General features: G+C 41.6%; 1 long non-coding RNA gene across 7 annotated transcripts in view; it reads right to left on the bottom strand.

Annotated features, from left to right (window-relative positions):
• LOC112546137 (uncharacterized) overlaps window positions 1-10,921 on the bottom strand; it is a 273,950-nt gene extending 263,029 nt beyond the window's left edge. For all 7 annotated transcript variants that reach the window (XR_012896883.1, XR_012896884.1, XR_012896888.1 and 4 more), the window contains exon 1: window positions 10,620-10,921. This is a non-coding gene — a long non-coding RNA (uncharacterized LOC112546137). The remainder of the gene's footprint in view (window positions 1-10,619) is intronic.
• Between the last annotated feature and the right edge of the window lie 4,505 nt (window positions 10,922-15,426).

Below are 15,426 nucleotides of genomic sequence, written 5' to 3'. Positions count from 1 at the left end.
GGCCAGGAGTATATTAAAGTCAAGCAAATCTAAGTTCTCCAGACATAATGTTCAACCAATAACATTTTCAAAAATGCCAAATTTATTTAAGAGTCTAAGTCACACCTTTCAAATAGAGTACTTTTCAATTAGAGCTGTGTGAATAACTGAAGCTTAGGTTTGTTGTCTGAACCAGAAAAAAAATGTTTCACGTTGAAATGATCTTTTAACAGAACTAACAGATTTGGGAGGAAAATTCATTTTAGGTCAAACAAAATGAAACATTTAATTTTTAAATGTTTTTAAAAATTAAAATGGAAGTAAAATTCCAAACAAAGTCATTTCAATTAGAAAAATCAAAACATTTGCTTTAGAAAATGTTAAAACACATTTCAATTTTTTCAGGGTTTTTTTTTTATTTACTGAAACAAGTCAATGAATTGAACATAAATTCGCTAAATATTTTGGTCAACCCAAACCTGCACTTTCCAGAGGAAAAAAAGTTTTGGCTAAAAAATTTTGCTTTGTTCTACTGTAAATGAGACAGATTTCTAAGTGACTGAAGAGCTTTTGAAATGTGAGTCAGTATTAGTGTATGTATTTTTAATGGCTTACTGTTTCCGACTCTCACCAAGAACTGTAACAGTAAGATGGAAAACAGGGTGGCAAATTCCTATTGAGGTCAATGTGGCCTTCTCCTGGACTTAAAAAGGGTTTGAGATCAGGTTTATTGGTTAATGCCTGCTGCCCCACATCTTCTACATACATAATTATTGCACAGATGGGGTTTAGAAAACTTCTGGCCTCCCTACTTGTGCTGTCCAATCTCTCTTTGGAATTTTTCTCAAGCTCAGACAAAGAAAACAGACAGCTCAGTTTTATTTTTGTTTCAAGCCATTTTCCTGCCTGAGTCTCACACAGTGGCTCAGTGATGCTGTTCAAGTCTTCTGCACTGCTGGGGTGTGGAAAGAGACTGTAACAATGACTCTGCTTGGGCCAAATCCTCAACTGGTGTCAATCAGCATCGCTTGAGTCAAGTCAGCGGATAGCGTGTTTTTCTACTGGTGGTGCACATCTGTACATGTCTCAGTGCATGTAACAAACTTTATTCTACACATGGATGGAAAAATGAGGGGGAACCTTAATTCTCAACTGGTATAAATCGGTACAGTTCCACTCAAGTCAACATCTATTCCCATTTGCAGTAGCTAAGGCTCTGTCCTATTATATAGTGCAAGAGCATATTTATAATTTTTATTTTTAAACACTTCAATCTGTTTACAGCCGGAAAGTGGCTGATTGTAATTCAGTATTAATGTAACACTAGTAGCTAGGGATAAAATATTTGTCTTTCAAAAAATGTGCCCAAATGGTATCTCAGAGCTCTGATTTTAGCATGGTGTCATATTGATAATACAGTGCTACATAACTTGCATTTCTTTAGCTTGGAATATTCCTAACAACAATCAAGAGAAAAAGGCTTCAGGGATATTTGTCAGAAAATATTACTGTTCACAAAAATTACACCTCAGCTGGGGGAAATCAATGTAGCTCCATTGACTTCTGAGAATCTGTTGTAACTGCTTACAGCCATAGTACTATTTCCTTAGAGAATTACTGCTCCATTCTGGGTTACATACAATGTGGCATACATATAAAACCCCAATTTATCTTTCATAATGAAACTCCCACCAGATGTTTTGAAATAAAGCTGCGGATTTTTTTTTAAATGAACAGTATCCCAGGGTTAAAAAACATGTCAAAACTTTAGACAAACTATATTATATAGCATCCTATATTGGCTAGTAAGCATTTTCCTTACTCTTTGTAACGTTTACATTTCAAAATAGGGTTGTATGAAACAACTGCTCCACTCACTGTAATCACAAGATAAAGTCCCTCCATAGAGAATTCTGCAGAGAGAAGATTATTGCTGTGTTTGCAAAGATCTCAGTGGAGAACTGCTGTCAAAAACCCCCCTCCATTTCATTGTGGCTAGTAGCTTTTAGTGGCTCTTGATAAAGAAATTAAATAAAGTCCTTGGAGGAGGGAAGAGATAGTGTTAGTTTTACAGCCTCAACATAAGCAGAACTTCCAACAGCATATAGCACTAATGTCATAAATGTGTGTGAATGTCCTCATTCAAGCTCTAATTTATTCCCGAAGGAGATGCTAAACTAGCTCAACTATGCTAAATGCGAACCAAACTCTCCCAGTGAAATGAGTCCAGTATATGTATCCCAGGGCTAAATTTAGTCTGAGGCTTTCTGTAATTCTAATCTCAATTTACCACTTATAGCTGCAACAGACAAACATTATAAAATGATTCTCTGAAGTCGGTTACAGAGTCGGTAGCTATATTGGGTTAAGTTCTAAAAACACTTTATTAACTAAGACTGGGGATTTTTTTGGTCCAGATAAATTACTCAGTGTACTTGAGAGCTTGATTTTTTTAAAATAATTTTCAAACACTTTCAGGTTGTTTTATAGATCTTTAGGGTGGACTAATTTCACATGTACTATTAATATAAAAAATCATTAACTGTGTTTCTGAATAGCACCACATTGACATTAAAAAAGACAGAAGTTGTAAATATCTCAATGCACTTTTCATAATTGTGAGGAGTCGGTGGCATTTTAAAGACTAATACATTTATCAGAGCATAAGCCACTGGACTTCTTGTTTTTGCTGAAACAGAATAACTCGGCTACTCCTCTGAAACCTGTCTTCATAGTCACGACATTTGTTTACTTTTATGTATTTTGTTCACATTGGACAATAAAAGTAAATTAGTTAATTCACTTTTGCTTAGATTAGCTTTCTAGCTTAGTATTGAATGACTTGTATTAGAATCACTTTTTCCCCTTCCCCAAAATGTTGTTATTGCTTACTCAATTCAATAAAATGTATAAATTACACATTTTATTCTTATTAGGTTTTGTACAAAATAATAACTTTAAAACACAACTTACAGTCAAAATTTCATTAACAACATCTCTAATTATAACAATTCTATTTAACAGTGAAATAAAGGACATTATTTATTCCAGGAACTATCAAATATAGCCTTAACAGTGTTTTAAAAAGCAAGCTCATCTGAACTATGTTCAAGTTGTTGTTTCATAAAAAAAAAAACACTTTTGATTTTCTCCCAAACATTGCTACCATCCAGCCTGCAAGCTCCAAATATGTTTGCCATGACTTGTTTAATAGGAATAAAATCCATTACATGTTAAGAAGTCTATTTCCAATAAGCTGAGCACTGCCCCCAGATCTTAAGGCTTCCCATTGATCAATCCAGTTGGGAAAGTCTGAGATTTAAAAAGCAATTTTGCTGCTGGTTTTTTAAAAAGACTGCGATTCAAAATTAAGGTTCCCGACAAGGTCTCACTCTTTCACGCTATAAATTCTTAATTGGTTTTCCCAGCATTTGTAAGTTGCTATTAGCTCCATTCTCTCAAGTATCAGCCCATCCTTGCTCTCCCTAACAAAATTCCTTTTCGTGGAAATGTGATATTATTCCAGATGTTTCAACATACAGCCATTCTGCTTAACTCAACCTGATTGCAGATCTGTAATGAAGCCGAAAGTTAAATAGCTTCTGAAACTTATTCCTGAAACAACTGCGCTTCCATATTTGCATTTAACCCCGTGGATAGCATAGGATTCAAAAGCCACGTCCTTTGTAATACCACACAGATCTGACTAAAGGTTTTTCCATGTCCACAAAACCTTTGGTTCAAGAACTGCTTTAGCTTGCTGTCTAGTTATTTGCTGAATAGTTTTGACAGACAGCGTAGCAAATTAAATTTAAACATGTTTTAAGCGGTGTTCTTCATCGAATTATGAAGGGAAGAGTTGTTTCGGAATGAATGCTGCTCTGGCTTTTTAGTTCTAGGAAATTCCATAGCTAAAACTGAGAAAACTGACAATGCAGTTTAAAGAGATTCAAAATAATAGCATCTGGCACCACTGTAGTTAGTGAGAAATTTTCAACTAAAGTGAACGAAAGCAGGATCAGATCCATATAATGCTTTTCCTTGCTAGAGCTCACAGCTGCTTATAAAAGGAGGACAGTATTATATTCTTTTTAATGGAACACTGACCATGTCCTGTTTCCCAAAATTATTAGAACCAATATCAGTGTTTTGTTAGCTCTTTTAACGGTGTCCATTTCACTGTTATTTATTATCACCATTGCACTTTGATTGTCTGTTTAGGGCCCAGAAGCCTTGATCAGGTGGGACTCTTTACAAGTAAATACACATTTGTAATCAAGAAACCACAGTTCCCTAGAAGAGGTGCTAGTTAGGAGCAGAATTCCCTGTAAGCTGGGTGCTTGTGCTGCCACTCAGAAATTCCAGGTCCACCCAGCTGATGAGCAGAGCACCTACAGATTAAGTTTTTTGTTTCTATTGGTGGTGCACATTCACCCCGTGAATTGCTTTGGTGCACCTAAAATTTATTTCACGTATGGAAAAAATCTGTACATGTATGGAAAAGATTAGAGGGAACATTGGTTAGGACCCAGAATGCTTATAGAACTGAGTCCTAGACTCATAACGGGAGCTGAGCAACAACAACTAATCTTACTGGAGAATATATTCAAACCATGAACAAACCAATAGAAAGAGAGAACAGAGTATCCCATAGTAGAGGACCCTGGGACACTTTTAAGGAGAGTCTCCAAATTATCAGAGGGTGTCTAGAGAGAAATAGGTGTCCCTGTACCACCAGCACAGGGGAAAACAAAACAGATTTCCACTACTAGAACATTTGGATCCTCCGGAATCCATAAAGATCCTGTGCAATCCACAGAAAGTTTTAGCCATCTCTTTTGAGCCCTGGAAGGTTAATCATTTGGACTACCCCAAAACTGATCAAATAGGCCATGAATCCTGAACCTGTTCATTAGGCAATACCCTTTTATGGGTTCTCCTAGCAGTAAGTTAATTAATACAGTACGGGGGGAAAAAAATCACGAAAACCCTCCAGCAAACAGAGTTATCCTAAAGAAGGAGAAACACGGGAGACTGAAGTCCATAGGACTGGCTATTGCTATGGAATATAACAAAGGCACTCGATACTGTGGTGATGGAGGTTAGACAGACAGATCCAACTCCGACAAATTATGATGTGTTCTAGCCATTTATCTACCCCATCGCTTCCATTTGGAATCAGTGACCATTTGCTATTTAGATACAGGCGGAGTCGGGAGGGAAGCTATGATCTGCATTAACAATTTGGAAGTATTTGTCTTCCCTTTATAATTCAGAAATGTTTAAAAGAAAGTGCAAACATTCCTAAGGTTGTTGGTGACTGTGTTTCTTTAAGAGCTGCACTTCAGAAAGAGCCTGTTATACATGGCATGCTGCATTCACTCTGGGGTGCACTGGGGAGCAGAGCAGGAAGGGTAAAAATTGGGTGCTAGGCTCTTCTGAAAACCTGGCCTCTCTCATGTACTGCATAGCAAAGACCATATAGAACAGAATCCAGATTGACGACAGCCTCAGTCACATACACGTGTAAAAAGGATTCCCCACACTCATTATGTCCCAGACCCTCTTGTAACTCCTGAGCTTTTAGGGCTCCCCATCCTGATGCTTGCTACTTGCAAACATGGAGCGACAGCAGTTTCCTAAACGCGGCAAACAAACATTCTGCCTCTCTCTCCACAATTCACGCAGTGAGAATCCAGCAGGAACCCCACCCCTCTCTTCAACGAGCAGAGCCCTAACTACTCAGCTGGTTTTCTTTCAGCCCCTGTGAGACAAAACACAGCCCTTTTTTGTGCCAAAGGAGTAGGAACTGCCAAATATATACCAACTCTTTCAGAAGGCTGAAAATGTCAGCCTTACAGTGTAAAAAACTTCACAGTAAGAGCTTGTCTCTCTGTATATGATGGAGCAACTCTGCCCAGAATTAGGTTATGGTGGGGTATATGCTGTCAACTCTGCTGAGGAAAACTGATCTGTACACTGAGAAAGATTAGCAGAAGAGGCGCAAAGTTTGGAAGTGAAAATAAAACAAAGCTTCATTATTAACAACCTCACTGAGCCTGCAACCCAGAAAGCTCAGAGCATTTGGAAATACAGATTAACAGTAAAATCACCATTTAAGAAAACTGTTATCAGAGCAACTACTTGTAGCCGAAGCTTGAAACATTTCCCATTCTAAAGCATTGGCTGGGCCAAACCTGACTTCTAGTCTAACATTTGCTCTGTCCAATTAAAAAAAAAAAGCAATTGGTTTTACTTTGTAATGTGTCAAGTCACTTAGGAGATGAGGGAATTTTAGATTCAAGTCTGATGTTTTTAATCCAATCAGAATGAATTTAATGATGCTAAAAAATATTTGCATTGGCTGAGACTGCTCTGTGGGCACGGGGCTGCGTTTGGATACTGCCTAGAACTTTGTGTGTGCTACTGAAATCTAAACAAATATTGTTGTTGAAAATGAATGGGGAAAAAATACAATTCCTAGTATCAGCGAGTAGGTCACTAGAGTTCTTTCAGTTTTAAAACAACTGCATCCACTGTCATTCAAAACAGGTGGATTGTGCTTGAAAACATTTGTCCTTTCACCTTGACAAATAATGTGATTAAAGAAAAAGATTTTTAGAAGTAACTTGTATTTTGGGGGGGCTCAATTGAGACACTCAAAGAAGCCTGATTTGCCAAAACAGTGGATCACACAGCCTCTGAGAATTAGCTCCCTGTAATATGTCTTAACTGGACAACCAAAATTTGGAAACCCAAAATCACCAGTCATTTTTAACAATTCTGGCCTAAAATACTCAAAGAAAGAAAAGAAAAATGTATTGCTGGAAATAAGATATTTCAGATCATTGGAGTCCTGGCAAAAACTAAACCTGGCAGCTTATGAAACTTTACAAAGCAAACCACAATAAAGAAACTCTCCTATGAAAGAAAAACTATAGCTGTCCCATCAGCTAATCCCAGGAAACTAAATAGCAAGAAATCACACGTATAATCTTGAGTCAGAATTGCACTTTCATTGCAACAGAAAAAGTGATGTCCAAAAAGTTGCATGGACAGCTAGAAAGATGGCGTGAGAAGTGGTTTACTCAGAAATAGATCTCTCTCCCACATCACCACTTGACAGGCCATACGGTACCATCAGTTTTTAAGCCTAAATCCACACTGAAATCAACAATCCTGCATAAAACCTGATGGCAGGATACAGCCCTGTATGCCCAATGTACTTTTACAATGTGTTACCTTCACTCGTCTTGCTGAAGCTCCCATATGTTTCAGGGCAACTGATTAAAATCAGATTGCTGTGATTTCATTACAGATTAATGCAGTTTAAGGTTAATGATCCCTAGGGAAGGATGGCAGGTAGTTCAGAGTCAGAACTTTTTATAACTGTGTTCAGTGTTACAAGCACAATATTTGTAATGTTGGGGGCAAACCCACCATTTTAGATTTTTGCCTTTACATCTTATTTTCACTCACTTTTCCTTCACGTATCCACCAGACAGAGCTTGATGGAAAGCTAGTGGGGCAGGGAGAAATTTGAAAATAAAAGAAATTTTGTTTCAAGGAAAGTTTCCCAACCAGCTCTTAATACGATGTTTTATAAAGATATCAGGCCCAATGCAGCATTCTAACTTCAGGGACAGGAGGCTCAAGTCATGAACTGAAAACATCAGAAATGCGTACACATGGGCAAAAGTTCTTTGTGGGTTAAAACTAATAGGCCTCTGATACATTCTGGAATATTATTATTTAAATATGCAATGTACAATTTCAGAATGCAAATGTTTTAATTGTATATACTGCATGTGTGTTATAACAATGTTTATAAAGCACTTTGGGATGCTTCAATAAAAAAGTATTATGTAAATATTAATGATTACTGTGCTGGATGAGTCTAGTAGAATTCGACAAGGAGGAAACCAATAAGGTTCTTCAGAATGCTACATAACTAAATGGAGAAAGTACAATATCTGTATTTATGTGTAATCATCCTTATACAATTCTGAAACAGAGATATTAAAAGACGACATTACCCATTAAAAAGACAAGTTTAATAAGTTCTATAAAATGCCTGAAAAAAATCCTAAAGGTTTTAATTCTCAATTAATTCTAGACAAGTTGTATACTATTATTTCTTGGCCTTGCTCCTTATCCTATTTCAGTAGTCTAGCCTTTAAAATGGAGAACAAATCAAAACTTTTTAGCCCTCAAAATACTTCGTACGTAAGAACTCAAGGAATAAAAAATGTAATGGTAACACAAAAGGGCACCATCATTATTTTACAATTCATATATATATATGATTGTACCATTCTCCATTGTTTGTGTGCATATATACATATAAATATACACAGAGAGAGAGAAACAAGAGAGGTAATGTGTATGCATGTGAATCTACTATACAACGCAAAAGTGTATATATAATCATATATATTTCGATACACTATATGTATCATCATACATGCACACTCATATTTATAGACACACTAAAAGTTGGGTATGAATGAGAGAAAGAGGCAAAATTTAGAGATGTAAGGCACAAATCATAAATTAAGGACCAACTTTTGCACAAATGGGGGGGGATTGGTGATTGAAGCATATTAACATGAAGAGAGCTAATGGGCAAAGCTGTTAAAAGACTGAATAAATTACCAAATTTACAAAAATCTGATCAGTTGTGTTTTCTGAAAGTGAAAGTTCGAAGAAACAAGTCCTATGGGCACACAGAGGATTCAATCACTTCCATACTGACGCAGATTTTTTTTTAAAAAAAAGCCCAAGATGGAAAGTAAGCTTAAAATTTAAAGTGTGTTCTGCAAAATAAACTTTCTAGAGGGAAGTGCAGACTGTGCTAGTACAGTGCAGTCTAGGACCATGGGACCTCAAAGTGATATAATAAAGTCAAAATTAATTACAACCGAAACTGTACGCCATGTGGAAATCTATGGCTTTTTCTCAAGCAATACGCATTTCCAAAGTCCCAGAGTGAAATATTTTATGCTCCAACGTGTTTCCTTTGGTTTTACAACATCACAGCGAGTATAAAAAGTTCCAAAAAGAAGCCACTGCTGATAACGCCCTGTTAAAAAAGGAAAGAAAATCTTCTTTCTGAGCTTTCAGATCTGAATAAGTAATAATACTTAATTTGTGCGCATCCCAGGAGGAATTGTATTGGAGTCTTGGATTAGAAAGTTTAAAAGAAGTGAAAGTTTAAAAGAAGTGAATTCGGGGTTTTCCCCCATGGGGGGGAGGGGGTGAAATACCTTTTAACCATGGTCTAAAATGATTTTTTGAAAATCAGTCAGCTGAGGAGAGAACCCAACTCTCACACGCTTAGTGCCCGGAAAGAGGTAAAACATAGCAGACTTATTGCCGATCTGTGCCACCGCTTCTAACAGCCCCATACAAGGGTTAATATCCCAGAGAATGACAATTATTATTTTTTTTTAAACCACGATTTTCTCTCCCACCCCCTGGCTCTAACTTTCAGCTGTTGCCATGCTCGACTTGTTCCACTGCACTACTGCACTGCAGGTCCTGGGAGCCGAGAACTGGGACTTTGTAGGCCAGTTGAATCCACAAACCTCTCATCTCGCCCGCAAAGACCCAGCCCTAGACTCACCCAATCCACCCGATCGAACACCGAGAGCTATCTCGGCGGAAGACGTGGGTTTTGCCCACGAAAGCTCAGACACCATTGATATTGCTTGGTGCCCCGGGACTACTCCTTGGTTTGTAAAGTTACGGCCACCCCTCTGAGTGTTTTAAAACAGGGATCCAGCACCTGAGCGGGCGGCTGAAACACACACACGAGCAAGCAACTTGGCATTGCCACATGGGAGCGAGATGTGAACTAGAACCGCTGCCGCAGCAGCCCCCTCCCTAACTTCAGGGAACTCGCCTTCAAAAGTGACTCCTCCACCCCCAGGGGGTCGAAATCAAGCCGGGCTTCTCCGGGGACTTCAATCCGCCTCCCCCTGCCTTGCACATTGAAACCCAGATCCAGGGTTTATCCTTCTAGCCAGACCGAGGGTCACTTGCAGCGTTGGGAGTGAAGCCAAAGGGTTAACGTGCAAACCACACGGTAAAGTGCGGTGCCTAGCCCCTGCACCAAGAGAAGAGCAGCATGACTAGGTATTGTCTGCAGCCGGGGGGGGGGGGGGGGGGAGTGTAGGGCTGAAACTGATCAGCTTTTCTTAGCTAAAGCAGAAGTTTACACAAGGGGGAGGGGAGATCGCCCTTACGTTGTCAAAACCCGGTTACCTTCTCTCAGTGTGGTGGGGACAGGACACCGGGGAAGAGAGCTTTCTCCCCTCCCCTGTCCTCAGGCAAGCCCGGCTCCGAATTACGGACAGCCCAGATTTGCAGTGGAAGTACAACGAAGTGGAGAGAAGCAAGGAGAAATCACCCCCGCCCTCCGCTAGGAGAGGGATACCGAAGCTGGTATTGACCACGCTGAGAATTTTTCCCACCCTTCCTCTTCGCCCTTGTGGGGGAAAAAAAAGTGCAGGGGGGGGGGGCATCGCCACATTTCCCATGGGGGCCCCCCACAAAATCGGTTCTATTTGCCCAGGAGAGGGGGGAAGGGGAGCAGCCCCACCCGACCAGCAGAAGGGGGAAAAAATACCCCACCAAACCAGAAAGAGGCGACTGGATCCTTTGCACCATTAAGAAACGTTTCCGATCCCGCGGAGTTTCCGTCCAAGTTGGAGAGAAAATATCCTGCGAAAGTTCGCACGGCGCAGCCCCCACGTGGGAATGACACTTCCCGGCGGCGATCGGCGGCGTGTCGGGCGCGGGGCTGCCGAGGCCGCGGGTGACAGGGGATTCACCTCCTGTGCTCAATCCCTCGCGCTCGCCTTGCTGTTTAAGGAAGCACCCGAGTCCCCACCCCCTAAATTAGACAGCTCTTGCTGCAAGTTAGCCTGGCAAATGTGGAGGCGCTGCCCGCCCTCCCCCTCTCCCCCTCCCCCCAAGAGCCTTTGGTCACTTAAGGTTTGCCCAAGCCAGGAAATGGGCAGTCACCGCTTTGGGGGGTTTCCCCTAAGTCATGATGCCTGCTCGTGTCCAGTAATTTTCCTCTTCTCTCGCGCTCTCCCTCCTTTTGCTTCCATTCGAGCAATCCAAATCGGGTTTTTTTTCCCCCCTCTAAAAACGAAGGGACAGAGAGGCCCCCTAGTGGATCTCTCCGCGGATACTGCGTGGAGCTGTGGTTTGCAAGCCAGGGTATAACAGAGGGCTTGCAGGGGGGAGATGCACTCCTCTCTAGATGTGCCTAGTTTTACAGCAGGCTACATAAAGAGCCCCAGGGACGTCAGTACCAGCTAAAATTTGATACAAAGACTTTCTGCTGCTCTACGTACTAAGCCAACAAGGACTTAACAAACATTTGAACTATCTCACCCATTATCAAGCCAGTTTCCCCAATTATCACCTCTAATACCATTAACTCACAAACATCCCACTCTCCCTACCTCTAATATCATCAATTCACAGACACTTACCTTCCTTCCTCCCCCTGCATCCCCCTCCTCTTCTGCAATGTGATTTGTCCTTTTCATATGTGTTCATTTTTTTAATTGTATCCTTTGGTATATATGGTTGTGACTAATTTCTTCCACTATTTGATCTGAGGAAGTGGGTCTGGCCCACGAAAGCTCATCATCTAATAAACCATCTTGTTAGTCTTTAAAGTGCTACATTGTCCTGCATTTTGCTTCAACTACGTACTATGGGCTGACATTGTAAGGGCAATGGGTGCATTCCACTTGATTTATCTTATAATAATACGGTGCACATGAGAAAGTCAGCAATATTGCAGGAATAGCCTGCTGAGACACTTTTTGTATGGTTAGGTCTCTTTTTGTAAACAAATTAGGTGAAACTTAGGGGTACCCAAGAGTAATCAGACTCCTGCAGGGGATACAGGAGCCTGGAGAAGTTTGCTTTGGGGCTGCACCACAACCTAGTAGGCCACTTGGTAGCTGGGCAAGCTGCCCTCCGGCCCTTCAGCTGGTGCCCGTTCCACACCTGGGAAGCTAAGGCCCGGGGGGCTGAATGCAGCCCTAGCTTGCATGATTCTAGCCCCCGAGGCTCAGGGTCCCCCCCTCGAGCATTGAGGAGCCTGCTCCAGTCCCTCCTCTTCTCACTTGTGCATGGCCCCTGACTGATTTTTCTGCGGGTCAGAGGCCCCTGACACAAAAAAGGTTCCCCACCCCTGCTCTAGGGTGTGACGAGGCAAAGGAATTACCCAAGTGTCAGCCACGCTTTCAAAAGAGGCCTGGATTTTGGCGATACCTTAATTTTTCAGGGGTCTGGGTTGCGAGAGACCTGGTTGTCAGCAGGGGCAGAATGGAATGATTAGGATTCATGGTTGCTCAGCTGCTCTGGAAATCCATGCCCAAGCCTCAAATAGGATGCAAAAGGTTAACCAGTTAACCAGTTACTCGGTAAGCATTAGGCTTACCAGAATGCTTACTTGGTAACCAGTTAATGGGCCTGTCAGCTGCCTGGATCTTGCTGCCAGGAACCCAGCCAACTCAGCAGGCAGGGATGCATGATGGGTAGGCAGGACCCTGGCTGCGGACGTGCTGCCATGGCCACAGTGGGGGCAGGCAGGACCCGGCCCCAGCTGCACAGCAGCAGCCCCAGATCCCGGCTGCACTAAAGAGGCGGGCAGGCAGGCTCTGCCCCTGCTTCAATGGCCTGACATGCCTGCCCATAGCCCCGATACAAACCCCTCACCTTGGCTGCCCTGCTCCCACCAACGCTTAACCAGCACCCCTCTCCACTGCAGTCTGTCCAGGGCTGGGATATGATTCCCAGCCCGGCCTCTTCTCAGGGGAGGGGGGTTGGGAGGTTCCCCCCAACACTGTTTTAAGGTAAGGAGGCCACTTATCTGCTCTGCTGCAGAGCCCCATCCCCAGCTGGCCACACTCTTACAGGTGTGGCTGCCCCAATGGTCATTCTGCAGTATAGCTGTCCCCTGATCTTGCTGCCCCTAGTGGTGACTGCATCTCTTCCTGTCCTTTCTGCCTCCTCCCTTTCCGTGTGCTAAAAAACAGTCCCATTCTCTGCACTTTCCATTTTCCTGGCACAACCAACCCCTGGCCTTGCTTTACATTAGAGTAAGAGGATGCCCCACACTGAGAGCTAGGGCCACCAAATTTACTGTTTAGGAGGAGTTCTTGCACATATTTCTAATAAATATATAGATATCTGCTAGTCATGTGCCCTTTGTAGGACAGCTATATTAATATTTGTGCAGGGGTTTTCACCTAGCTTGTATGATAAAATTAGCTATTTATGGGACTAAAATAATGTGAAATATCATAGTCTCGTGGCATTTCGACTTTCCAAAGACTATAATAATGAGTAGATCTCACATCACTCGGGGCCTTACGCATGTCTCCCTGAAGTGTGTTTGTGTGGGTGAGAGGTTCAGGGAGAGGTGGTCTATTTCCTTTCCCTGCTTATTGGGTTATTCACTCTGTCTAGGACAATATAGGCTAGGGGAGTATCCCAGGTGGCCTAATAGGTCTCCTCCATCTCTGGACTTTGCAATTCTGCAATAAAGTTACATTAGTTACATTGCTGCATGATCAGGAGGATGTTGGACTTAGAGGTAGATGATGTGTCTGACAATACAATCAGATTCATCAGCTGAAAACCCTGGACTGCTGATTCATTCCTCTCCTGCTCTAGTCACATCGGTTGCTACCTCATTGTACATTTCTTGTGCATTAGTGTAGGGAATGGCCATGGGGGCTATGCAGAGCAATTTGGATAGGACCAAGACTTGGCAAAAGGTTTGAACGGGCTTCAGTGAGAAATTTGAGAGAGAAAGAGAGAGAAATAAGCCAGTGCTTTCAACTCCCTCCCTTGGGGGATTTTAAAGCCAGTGTAAAATACATCCAACTTTTCATATAAAAAGAAAAAAAATGTAGTAAAACAAACATATTTAATTGTCCCAAGATCTCACTTTAAAAGTCTTGCCCGTGCCCAATTATTATAGGCCTGGTTTTACTGAAATCTTGAATACTGTAAATGCCACTTGAATTCAAAGAGAGCTGTAGGCGCTTCACACCTGTGAAAAATCTGGTCTTACGTTTGCATAGCAAAAAGAAAAGTAAAAGGGAAACTCTCCAAATGTAGAGTACTGTATCTGTGTGCATGTGTATGTGCATGCACACACACACACACAAGGTAACTTGTCTTATATTTCCAAGATGACAAACATGAGCTGGGTACACAACTACAGGCAGTCCCTGGGTTACATGGATCCGACTTATATCGGATCCCTACTTACAAACGGGGTGAGGCAACCACACACTAGCTGCGCCCCCCCCCCCCAGCAGACCGCCAAGACGAGATGCGCCGCGGTCTTTTCTCAGCAGACACCTCAGCTTGAGAATAAAGGACTGAGGGAAGTGAGGTGTGGGAGAATAAAACTGAGCTCTGGAGAAATGTTTGGCTAGAGTTTCCCCTACAATATGTACCAGTTCTGACTTACATACAAATTCAACTTAAGAACAAACCTACAGTCCCTATCTTGTAGGTAACCCGGGGACTGCCTGTATATCCAAAACCATTTTAGCTGCTGAATCAATTACTACCACACTATCTGATTCAGATAAATTTATCAAGGGACTTTGATCTTAGCGATCATGGGAAATGGTAGCTGGAAGATCTAAGGCCTGATTGTTCTGGGCCGGATTAGAAGTTGCTCTTGCATCTGATCCTATGATTGTCATCATCTTTAATAGTATTTGTATTTCAAATGTCCAATCCTTCATGCACAGGATGTGAATAAACCCTGTTGACTACAATGGGAGTTACTCAGACTCAAGAGGGTGAAATGAGGGCCTCAGACAAGCCTGTAAATCAGTAAGGATACGTCTAGACAGCGGGGCTATTTCAGGACACAGTAGGTATCTTTTAAATGCACCTGTTATTTCAAAATATTTTTCAAAATAACGGGCGCGCACTATTCTGGCATCCCTGTAACTCTCGTTCCATGAGGGTTAAGGGATGTCTGGAAATAGCGTGTTATTTCGAAATTTGGCACTGTGCAGACACGCCAAATTTTGAAATAACTTATACCATAGAAATAAGATATGCAATTTACATGGTGCAAATTGCATATCTTATTTCGAGTTTAGGGTGCTGTGTAGATGCACCCTAAGTGAAAGGAAAGGAGGGCAGTGCCTCTATGTACATCAGAATATAAAGCACCTTTTACTTTGGATGTTGTCATCTTCTTGGTTAGAAAGTCTATGTGGCTTGTAGTCATGGAACACGGAGGAGGTTAGACACTGTTGTGATGAGACAGACAGATGATTACTTTAGATAGATTTCACAGAATTTCTGGAGAAGTTGCTATTGTGAAATATAATTTTTTGGCAGTTTGGAAAATATGTTTTAAATTATATACAGGCCACTACC

Source organism: Pelodiscus sinensis, chromosome 20 (genome assembly GCF_049634645.1).
Source record: "Pelodiscus sinensis isolate JC-2024 chromosome 20, ASM4963464v1, whole genome shotgun sequence".
NCBI classification, from domain to species: domain Eukaryota; kingdom Metazoa; phylum Chordata; order Testudines; family Trionychidae; genus Pelodiscus; species Pelodiscus sinensis.
The sequence above is the reverse complement of the archived record's forward strand: the minus strand, read 5'-3'. Positions and strand labels throughout refer to the sequence as shown.